The sequence below is a fragment of the Taudactylus pleione genome, unplaced genomic scaffold, assembly GCF_031769625.1.
Source record: "Taudactylus pleione unplaced genomic scaffold, aTauple2 ptg000001l, whole genome shotgun sequence".
NCBI lineage: Eukaryota > Metazoa > Chordata > Amphibia > Anura > Myobatrachidae > Taudactylus > Taudactylus pleione.
Window position 1 is genome coordinate 1,090,207 of NW_028284404.1, and position 12,995 is coordinate 1,103,201.

Sequence of the window (12,995 nt, forward strand, 5' to 3'; positions counted from 1 at the left end):
GTTCATGATCAAGTTGCTCTAAAATGGATCTAATAAGCTTTAGCCTCCTACAGTCACACCACACACCGTGGGCACATATATGTGACTTTAAATGCACTCGCCTACTGCATGTTATCATAATATAAAACATGTATGTCAGGGCTGGACCTGCATCATTTTTACTGACAACCTCCATAAGTTTTACTGAAATTCATATTTATGTGTGGCCCTTTTCTTGTTACAACAACCTTAGGCTACCGGGACATTGTAGGATGCATAAACGTATCAGTAACAGTGTTGTGTCTCTTTCTGATTGCAGAGTCACCGGCAGAGTCACCAATGCCATCTACAAGCAGCGCATGTGAACCACCTGCCATAACACCGGCAGAGTCACCAATGCCATCTACAAGCAGCGCATGTGAACCACCTGCCATAACACCAGCAGACGAGACCTGTGCCCCCATAAGAGGATACAAAATTGTAACAACAAGGAGATGCAGGAGATCTCCCTACCAGCTCCGGAACCCCCGGCAGTAACATCAGCAGGGAGATAAGGTATAACACATCAACAATGTATAGGAGGACAGGGACAAGGTCTACACCAGATGGTTACCATGCAATAGGTCACTAGGGACAAAAGGTCAACAGGTACAATATGTCAATAGCATACAAGGTCGACAGGGTTTAAAAGGTCGCCAGGTTCAAACAGTTGACACACATGGTCAACATTTTTTTTTTTACTTTAACCCTTATGTGCGGTCACTAGGCGTTGGCCATACTATAGCACAGAGCCATCCTTCCAGTGGAAGTGTCATTGTCATGTAGACTGACCTCCGCGCTCGCACACAGCATGCAGACGCAGATGGGGGGCCAGTGTTAGACGTAGCATTTGCAGCCACCATGGGGTGGGTGTAAGTCCTGATACTAATGATGATGGCTATGGATGGAAATACAGTGGGCGGCCCTGTTTTCCACATGCAGACACACGGATGTTCAGCATAAACAGGCAGAGGCTTGCATTAGCAGAATGAATTTGGCAGACCGCCATGGCCGGATGGCAGAATCAGGACCTATGTGCCTGGCCAGCCTGGGCTTTGTAGTGTAACTCCCTCTTCAGTGTCCAGTGGCTCAAGTAGGTTCCATCAATCACAACAGGTGTGTTTCCTTTTACTTCCCTGACAGAGAGGTGACGATCACCCAGCCCCAGGCGCTATAATCACACAGTTATAGTATTAAAAAACAGTTTTATTAGACTGGAGCATTTCTAGTCCATATAACCAGGGGCTGGCTGGCAACTTTCAGCCTGGGGGGCAGATGCAAGCAAGTGTCCAGGCTTTTCTACCAGTGCATGCATCTGGAATAATGGTCTGTAAGTGTGGTTTGCCTAATATGGGTGTGGTTTGCCTAATGTGGGTGCAGTTTGCCTAATGTGGGTGCGGTTTGCCTAATGTGGGTGTGGTTTGCCTAATGTGGGAGCGGTTTGCCTAATGTGGGTGCGGTTTGCCTAATGTGGGTGCAGTTTGCCTAATGTAGGTGTGGTTTAAAAAGTTATTGAAATCAGTGAAAAATTGTTATGACAACGGACTATAAATAAATACATCATATACCAGCCTCATTTTACTAAGCTGAACTATTCTAGTGACCAACACACAATACAGGGAGCACTCTAGTGACCGATACACAATACAAGGAACACTCTAGTGATCGATAAACAATGCAGGAACTATTCTAATACAAAGCAGGGACCATTCTACTGCATATGTAAAAAATACTAATCTCTTTTTCCTCCACTAGGGGGCACAGGGATGAGACACACATCAGGAGCCGCAAGCCGCAGCCGGTGCTCATCGGGGGAAGCAAGGTAAGCAGGTATGCTGGGAGTTGTGGGTTAGCAGCTTTCACCACCAGAACAGGAGACCTCTGGCACCTCTATGGGTGCTGGCAGTGTGGGCTCCCAGTCTAACCACACTCACCACTAGACCACCATGGATTTTTATATGGAGCAGGGGCTGCTTCATAGCAGTGGCGGCCATGTTCCCTGAGAGTTATATTTAGAAAAGGGATAAGGAGTTGTTGGTGGTGGGCGCACAAATAGAAATAAATATTAAATAAATTATAACTTTTATTGGTTAATACCTAAAATAGATGTACCCTATTGGAAAGGGAATAAACAGTGAAATATAAGGATTAAAATTGATATCAAACAAAACACACATATACATAAAAAGGAAGGCAGATCCACTGATGTATTGTTGCGCGGGGTGTAACTACACCCAAATGACTATAAATGTTAATAAATCAATTAATCATATATATATATCAAGATTACAAATTGTTCCTATCTATTATAGATGCTATGTATACCAGCGGCATGAGTAAATATTGCATCCAATATAATAGTATTGACACACCAAATTTATTAGAGGGGGAAATTCATATATAAATCCCCTGTTAGTTGTAAGTAGGGACTCTTTATAATGGTGGTTTGTCAGCCTTAACACCGGGTTATCACTGTGTTATTATACTGATCTATTATCAAATGGGTAGTATCAATCTCATTGTAACACACTCATGTAATACACTGAGGTTCATTGTGTGGGGGAATATATAGGAGCAGAATATTAATTTATAACCACAATTCCCCAAATGATTATCTTTAATATGGATAGCATATCCTTGTTGGATTAGTGTGACAGCACGTTTATCATGCTACTAACTTAATTGTTGTAGTGGGCCAGTTGTTACCAGTTCACAACAGTAGCAGCAGATTGCTACTATCAGTTATACTATATGCAAGTGAAAAGTGATTCAGGTTTTATAAGTATCACGCTGTGTGTCATAAATCTGCTTAGGGTACACAACAGCTCCCAACATAGCAGTCTCCACTTATCAATTCTATTACTTATGCTGGGCATACACGGCAAGATAAAATGTCTGTCAGACCGACAGACATTTTATCTGGCCGGCTGCCAGCCGCAGATATCCGCGGCATACACTGTGAGAGAAATCTCACAGTGTATAGCCCGACATCCGCGCTCCGCCCCCGGGGGAGGACACATTTCCCTGTTCCTTCCGTAGTAAGGAACACAGGAAATGTCCATCCGTCGGCTGCGCTGGGCATACACTGCCCAATGTGGCCGACAGTTACCGGGTAAATATCGCATTGGACAGGCATGCTGGACAATCCAGCATGCCCGACCGAGCAATATTTAACCCTCAGTCACCACCCCCACGCTACAATTATCGCGGCGATCCGCCGATATCGGGCAGAACGTCCCGATAATTGCAGCGTGTATGGCCAGCATTAGAGACCGAATGACATACTAATCTGCAACAATCTATTTTATGCATTTAGTATCAATTTGTTAGAGTCTGACACAGTGCATACTGTCATTATCTTCAGTGTTACACTGTGTGAGGTCCAAATGTTCAGGGCACACAACACATTGTGGTATATTGATGTCAGCTTATTAGCTTTAATAACACAGCTGACCATATATTGCTCTATAACAATGTGTCCTATTCTGCAGTATCAGCCTGTTGGTAATTATCGGCTATGCAGAATATTATCCTGAGGTAGTTGGACCTAATACATGCCGCTACATAGCATCTTTCAGTCAAAAAGGTGTAGACATATTATCCCTTTCAACAAACAACAAACAACATGGAGCTGCCAGTGACGCCGACGCGCGCGTTTCACTATAAGCAGCTTTTTCAAAGCTGAACCCGATTGTTCAGCTCGACCAGCTATTTATTCTAGTTTGAAACTCCAATCATGTTGGTATCCCATGTCACATGGTATCCCCATCCAATAGGGGATAGCCCTCATCAGTAGTCACATGTATTATCACATGATTCATGCAGTGAGTCATAGAAACTACTGCCGATCATGTGATCGGAATTACGGCCAATAGGAAAGGGGGTGTGTTCATTCATCTGTGTTGTAAACACATTACTAAAATGAGCCGTCCATCTAGTAACTGGGAGGTAAACAGTGATGTTCGATTTAAAACTTATTAGTGTCAATAGAAAAACGAGTCATAGACATATTACTGCCAATCATATAAACATATTGCTGAAACGAGCAGTCCATAAGGTAACTGGTAAGTGGACATTGATAATCAATTAAAACCTCTAAATATCAATAAAGAGGTGAGTCATAAACATTGCTGCCGATCGTATGATCGAAATACCAGCCAATAGGAAGGGGGGTATGTTCATTCATCTGTTTTATAAATAGATTGCTAAAATGAGTCATTCGTTTAATAATTAGTAAGTGGGCAATAATTTTCGGTTTAAAACCCATAAATATCATTAGGGATCTATATATTTATGATTGAAAAAGCACAAAATATAAACATAACATAAAAAATAGGAGAATTTATTTATTGGTGTGTTGCAAGTGATCAATGTGATACTTATATGTTTCCCTTGATAAATATAAACAAGAAGAAGGGATAAATAAGTGGGATGTAAATAAAATTATCATATTATGGATGTGTTGATAAAAGTGCAAGCTTGAGTGAGGTAGTCATTAGTGAGGAAAAATAGTGACAAAATGACAAAAAATAATTGTGAAAAGAAAAAAAGGAGGGGAAATGTAAAAAAAATAACTAAATTATATGTGATACAGAGACTGCTTTATTTCTTGAATCAATTACTCAATTGTATAGTAGTATACAATTAAATTCTATCCATATAGACTCAATGGTGCTTGTTAAATGCATCATAATAAATCATTGCTGTACAATCAATGTTTACATACTATCTCATTGAATTGTGTTCATACCATATGATATTATGGGTAATAGTTCATAATGAGCCACTTCTAATGTTAGCAATGTCCCCAATCTCCTATATTATAGGGATGGTATCCATGATCTTTAAGAATTGAAGGGAGTCATTCACATAATATTATAGGTGGTAAAGCAGGAATAACAACTTCCTTCTTAATGGTAATGATGTCCCTAATTCACCATGTTGGAAAGATAATACATAAATGGTTTTAAAAAATGAAAGAAATGGGGCATAGCTGTTTGCTTCATTTAGCCCTCCCGGGTACAAGCTGTTCATTAGGAAGATCATTTTAGTTTCCCATTTCAACAACTCACGATCCAAGTCTCCTCCTCTATTAATATTCTGCTCCTATATATTCCCCCACACAATGAACCTCAGTGTATTACATGAGTGTGTTACAATGAGATTGATACTACCCATTTGATAATAGATCAGTATAAGAACACAGTGATAACCCGGTGTTAAGGCTGATAAACCACAATTATAAAGAATTCCCTACTTACAACTAACAGGGGATTTATATATGAATTTCCCCCTCTAATAAATTTGGTGTGTCAATACTATTATATTGGATGCAATATTTACTCATGCCGCTGGTATACATAGCATCTATAATAGATAGGAACAATTTGTAATCTTGACATATATATATATGATTAATTGATTTATTAACCTTTATAGTCATTTAGGTGTAGTTACACCCCACGCAAAAATACATCAGTGGATCTGCCTCCATTTTTATGTATATGTGTGTTTTGTTTGATATCAATTTTAATCCTTATATTTCACTGTTTATTCCCTTTCTAAAAGGATAGATCTATTTTAGGTATATTTTATTTAATATTTAATTCTATTTATGTGCCCACCACCAACAACTCCTTATCCCTTTTCTAAATATATGCTCTTACTTAGTTGATTAGGGCTGCACCCCCATCATTTTATGAACTATTGAGTTAAGATTATATAGGGGTTCATAACCAATATTAGTAGTGTGCAGATACCTTCCCCTCTTCCTTTTCCCCTTTTTTTTTCATCCCTGAGAGTTATGCCAGATGGGGGAGGCTGGAGATTCCCTTTTTACTCCTCCCCCACCCCTAGGGGTGTGCTTTCCCTATGCAGCCATTAAGCCCCAAGCAGATCCTCCCTTCTCTCCTCCCCATCCTAGACCCTGAGCAGCCATTTTATAACATTGCCTGCCCCAGCATTGGAGAGAGAACCTGGGCTCCTGTCTCCTCTGATAGGCTGCTCCCACTTATCTCATTGCTCCTTCCTGCTGGTTAGGCTGGATTGTTGAGCTTATTTAGCCCACATTTTACTGCATTGAGAGGTCGGTGTGTCTGTGAGTAAGTGTACGTTACTTGTGTGTCTGTACCTGCTGTTACTGGTCACTGAGAAACACCCCTTGCAGGGGCAGCTTGTGTATGTGTGTATATATATATACATGGGTCTTGAGAGGCCATCTTATCCAGCAGCCTACACTATGCTCCTGCAGATAAGAATGGTCATAGTCTACTTTACTCTACAAGGCCTAACTTACCTAAATGATACAATGGCTAAGTGATATCAGGAGGTATACTATCAGGCATACCAGCTATGTGTGTTATACATACACTGCATAGCTGACTTTCACACAATATTTTTGTGGACGGTTACCCTACCAGATATCTCTGGATAAGGTACTTATTTCCAGGTATCCCTGAGGGAGGTCCATACACTTATCCAGGGTATGTCTCGGGTACTCCATTTTATGCAGATTGGACTCCTCCCCCTCTAAAGACACTAGTATTGGTGACTGGTCCCCTTTGCAGCACAAGAGCGTTCCCTCCCTTAAGGGGACAGCTTTGGGATGTCCCACAGTCTCCAATGTCCCCCATGGCATGAAAGAGAAAATAGGATTTTTGTTCTTACCTATAAAATCCTTTTCTCTGAGTCCATGTGGGACATGGGGTCGCACGACCTTACTCCACTGGCTGGTTAGGGGTTGGTTCTGGCACCTATTCGGTCAAACAGTTCTACCCCTGCTTGTAACTGGTTCTGTGTGCCTGGTTCTTTCCTCCTCTCCTCCTACTCTCCCTGTCCTTGGCCTTTTGTTAGTATTAACTGGATGCATGAGGCAGGGGGTGGGGTATAGGGGAGGAGGAGCCTGTGCTGCTGCTTTAAACTTAACTCTTTGGTGCCCAGGCTCCTCCAGCTCCACCTATACCCAGGGGCTCTAGTGTCCCCCATATGGATTCAGAGAAAAGGATTTTACAGGTAAGAACAAAAATCCAGTTTTATTACCCACTATGATTTTATGTTGTGATCTAGTACTGGAGATCTTATGGATTCCATTTGCAAGATTGATGGGTGGCTGCTATATAGAACCAGTAAGAGATCGGGGCGAGGTGAGCAGTGGGCAGTATGAGGTGACCCGTGTCCCTGTACTAATAGACTAATAATAGCTAATCGCTAGAATTGTTAGGAGCATAGCTAGTGCCACTAAAAGATACTGATTTTACACTTATTCTAGTGGCCTTAAAGATTCTGCTCTCAGGGTCATATCACGTGGAACGTTTATCACCATCCTTCTTCCTGGTTATTGTAGAACCCTCCCACACTACAGAGCCCAATGGACGGACAGTGTTGTCATTCCAGATGTTATCTGTCATCCTAAATAGGACACAAAATGTAACTCCAACATCATTTCTCTGTAACATCACCTCTGCGAGTGACCTATTTTACTACAGCTCCGTTCTCCTGCTTATGGGTATTTGTGTTACAGAACATTTGCTGCTGGCTCCATGATATCAGTAAGATCTGTAGATACTTGCGAGCGGGTCTGAATCAGGCCCATTGTGCGGATATTAGGTGTGTAATGGATGCAATGTACAGCTCAGTGCAAGTTCACTTTATGTAAAAGGGCTTCTCTGTGTACATTTATTTTCCCAACCCAACCCACTTTCCAAAATAGCTATAATCGCCTAATAACCATAGTAATCACCTAATAACCATAGTAAGCACCTAATAACCAAAGCCCACAGCTGACCATTACCGGCTCTGCAGTGCTATATGTCTGTCTCCACTGTGTATACATGTCAGAGACACTTTAAGGCTTGTTTACAATATGTGAGGTTCCTTTGCATTATCTATATGGCACAGTCATGGCGCTCTGACCACTTACACCATGACATAACACTGTTAGGTGGGCGCTGTCCCCAGACCTCAGTCTTGTCGGATCATGTCTACGCATCACAGGCTGGGTTTCAGCAAATCCATTCTGCCGGCTGTCGGCTGTGGTGTGACATGGTCCTTGTGGTTATACTGGTGCATCATGCGGTACATGGGCAGTTACATGCTGGGTGCAGAAACCATTCTATAAAGATAAAACAGTGGAATTCTCAGAAGCCTGGCTACACATATACAGTAATAAGTGTCTCTATTGGGTGGAAGTGTTTAATGATGAACAGTGAGAAATCTGACTACTGTTATGTGTTGTCTGCAGACTCTGTGTATGTGGAGCCTCAGCTGAAACCCGATGAACACGGAAATGATACAACGGCGACAGAATCTGTGCCCGAGGAGGAGGATGGTGGTGATGATCCTTATTATGGTGGCGCTAATGGTGATGACAACAACAACACTCATGATGATGACAGCAACAACACTCATGATGATGACGACAACAAAATCATGATGACGACAACAACAATACTCATGATGATGAAGACAACAATACTCATGATGATGATGACAACAATGCTCATGATGATGATGACAACAAAGCTCATGATGATAATTAGAACAATTCCCATGATGATGATAACAACAATGCTCATGAGGATAATGACAACAATGCTCATGATGATGATGATGACGACAATGCTCATGATGATGATAACAATATTGCTCATGATGATAATGACAACAATGCTCATGATAATGATGACAACAATGCTCATGATAATGATGACAACAATGTTCATGATGATAATGACAACAATGCTCATGATAATGATGACAACAATGATCATGATGATAACAACAATGCTCATGAGGATAATGACAACAATGCTCATGATGATGATGATGATGATGATGACAATGATGATGATAACAATATTGCTCATGATGATAATGACAACAATGCTCATGATAATGATGACAACAATGCTCATGATAATGATGACAACAATGCTCATGATGATAATGACAACAATGCTCATGATGATAATGACAACAATGCTCATGATGATGATAACAATGCTCATGATGATGATGACAACAATGCTCATGATGATGATGACAACAATGCTCATGATGATGATGACAACAATGCTCATGATGATAATGACAGCAATGCTCATGATGATGATGACAACAATGCTCATGATGATGATGACAACAATGCTCATGAGGATAATTACAACAATGCTCATGAGGATAATGACAACAATGCTCATGATAATGATGACAACAATGCTCATGATGATGATGACAACAAAGCTCATGATGATAATTAGAACAATTCTCATGATGATGATGACAACAATACTCATGAGGATGATGACAACAATGCTCATGATGATGATGAAGATGATGACGACAATGCTCATGATAATGACAACAATATTGCTCATGATGATAATGACAACAGTGCTCATGATAATGACAACAATATTGCTCATGATGATAATGACAACAATGCTCATGATAATGATGACAACAATGCTCATGTAAATGATGACAACATCGCTCATGATAATGATGACAACAATGCTCATGATGATAATGACAACAATGCTTATAATGATGATGACAACAATGATCATGATGATGATGACAACAATGCTCATGAGGATAATGACAACAATGCTCATGATGATGATGAAGATGATGACGACAATGCTCATGATGACAAAAATGCTCATGATGATGATGACAACAATGCTCATGATGATGATGACAACAATGCTCATGAGGATAATGACAACAATGCTCATGATGATGATGAAGATGATGACGACAATGCTCATGATGATGACAACAATACTCATGATGATGATGACAACATCGGTCATAATGATGATGACAACAATGCTCATGATAACAACAATGCTCATGATGACAATGACAACAATGCTCATAATGATGATGACAACAATGCTTATAATGATGATGACAACAATGCTCATCACACACCTGATACACAATGATCACTATACACAGGTCACACTGATATCATAAACCTGTTACACACTGATCACTATACACAGGTCACACTGACATCACACACATGATACACACTGATCACTATACACAGGTCACACTGACATCATACACCTGATACACACTGATCACTATACACAGGTCACACTGATATCATACACCTGATACACACTGATCACTATACACAGGTCACACTGACATCATACACCTGATACACACTGATCACTATACACAGGTCACACTGATATCATACACCTGATACACACTGATCACTATACACAGGTCACACTGACATCATACACCTGATAATGCTCATGATGATGATGATGACAACAATGCTCATGATGATGATGATGATGACAACAATGCTCATGATGATAACAATGCTCATAATGATGATGACAACAATGCTCATTATGATGATGATAACAATTCTCATGATTATGATGACAACAATGCTCATGATGATAATGACAACAATTCTCATGATGATGATAACAATTCTCATGATGATGATGATAACAATGCTCATGATGATGATGACAACAATGCTCATGATGATAACAATTCTCATGATGATGATGATGATAACAATGCTCATGATGATAATGACAACAATGCTCGTGATAATGACAACTGCTCATGATGATAATGACAACAATGGTCATGATGATATTGACAACAATGATCATGATGATGATGACAATAATGCTCATGATGATGATGATAACAATGCTCATGATGATGATGACAACAATGCTCATGATGATGATGATAACAATGCTGCTGATGATGATGATAACAATGCTCATGATGATGATGACAACAATGCTCATGATGATAACGACAACAATGCTGATGATGAAGATGATGGAATTTTCAGAAGCCTGGCTACACATTTATAGTAATAAAGTTTGTTTATTGGGTGGAAGTGTTTAATGATGAACAGTGAGACATCTGAATACGGTTGCGTGTTGCTGTGGGACATGTATTATATAAATCATTACCTTTTTGCTAATTATGATTACTGCATAAAGACTAGTTTCAGTTCTGGTGTCAGAGTCTTGGTCACACTGTGTTGTGACCCCTGACCAGAACAAATGGGTATTGGGCCTGATTCAGAGTCAGCGGCGTTTGGGGGTGGATTTGTTAATGAGTATACCAATATAATTTTGAGCTATGTATGAACATATTTATTAGTGTGCACAAACCACGGCCAATTGAACAAAAGTGAAAATTGTAACAATGTTGGTTGAGGAGTAGATACTTAAAAATATATTTAAAAAATACAACAACTTCGAGGGGAATATGACTTTACACATAGCTGATTCTTTCCATTTAAATAAAGAACATCGCGCTAGCATAGAAATTTGTCCTTGCCCTAAGAAATGTCGCACAAGACTGGGAACAAAATACCATTAATTACTTAGGTGAATTTGATAAGGAAAAACTTAAGACACAAATAAAAGACACAGAGGTTTTTTATTCTTATTTATTTTAAACCACTTTATTTCTAATCTTTATCACCATTCTTTATAGTTTTTTAAACATCCTTGGCACAATTTATTATAAGAGATAAATAAAGGTTACACTAACTGTCCCTAGAGCGCACCAATAGTTCTCATCCTTCATTTCTCTTTTTTCCTTCTTGATGCTGTAATACCACCTAGAGCGTCTTTAGATGCCACCACTGGTTGGTCGCCCCATCCAAACTTGCACCAGCCCTGTGGCAGGTGAAGACTTTCCGTCTGAGGGCCTGATTCACTACGAATCGCAATTCTACTTATACGCAGCTGCTAATATCAGCGGTGGTATGCAAACAACTGCATTGGCATTGCGATCGCAGCATGACATAAGGACGCCAAAGAGGAGAGGATCAGTACCTAGAAGGTAACTGATGAGGCAATGCTTTGAGGTGTAAAGATCCAATATTAAAGTGAGCTGCTGTATATATTGGAGGATGGTCAATCCTCACAAACAAATAGAAAGATAACAAGAAAGGAACAGCGCTCAGAATACAAACATGTACATGAAAAATGTATCACAATTTAATACCAAAAAATGATGATCAAATGCTCAAATAAATACACATATAAATGTAAAGATATAACTATATCAGCACAATGAGAAGAAATATAAATAAAAGGATAAAAAGGTCACCCAACCCACATGGACAGGAATAATGTCCAGAATGTAGCAGTGACTTTAGGAGCAAATATCCGGATTAAGGCCCTCATTCAGAGCCGTACGCTCTGAATGAGGGCCGGGCTCCATTTTCATGGAGCGTCCTCCTGGACGCTCGTATAGCTGTGGGTCACCACCCACAGGCTATACGAGCGTGCATTGTGATGGCCACGATGGTCGAGACCATCGCGACCATCGAATTTGCGAGCCGGAGCCTGCGGTTGAGGTTTTCAACCGCAAGCTCCGGAGTGATTTTGGCTCTATCAGAGCCAAAATCACTCCCACTGACATCACTAGTGATGTCAGTGGGCCGGCTTCTGACGGGAGGCGTTCCCGTGGGAACGCCCCTGTCAGGGAGGCACGCCCCCGGCACGCCCACCAAAGGGGGCGTGCTGTCAATCAACATTGACAGCACGCCCCCTTTGATCGGACACAACGAGCGAAGGACTTTCCTTCGCTCGTCGCGTCTGGCGCATGCGCACGACGGAGCTCCCTCCGTCGTGCGCATGCTCAGTCCATAACATCGACCCACTTGCGAACGGACAGCCGCTCGCGAGTGGGTCTGAATCAGGCCCTAAATTCCTTGTTCATGGAAAAGCTAATGGAGCTTTATAAGAAAAATGTCCAGCATGAGTCTATAGTTACCAGTTCCAGTGTCCAAATGATATAATGGGGTCCTTTAGCAATGCTGGCGAAGCTTTTGCAATGTAAATAGTCCGCTATGGCACAGGTCCGGTCCGCTGGTATTAAGGCAGCGGTCTGTGGCACCAATAGCAAGATGTAGATACACTCCTGCTCAGTGTCGGACTGGGGCATGAAGGGCCCACCGG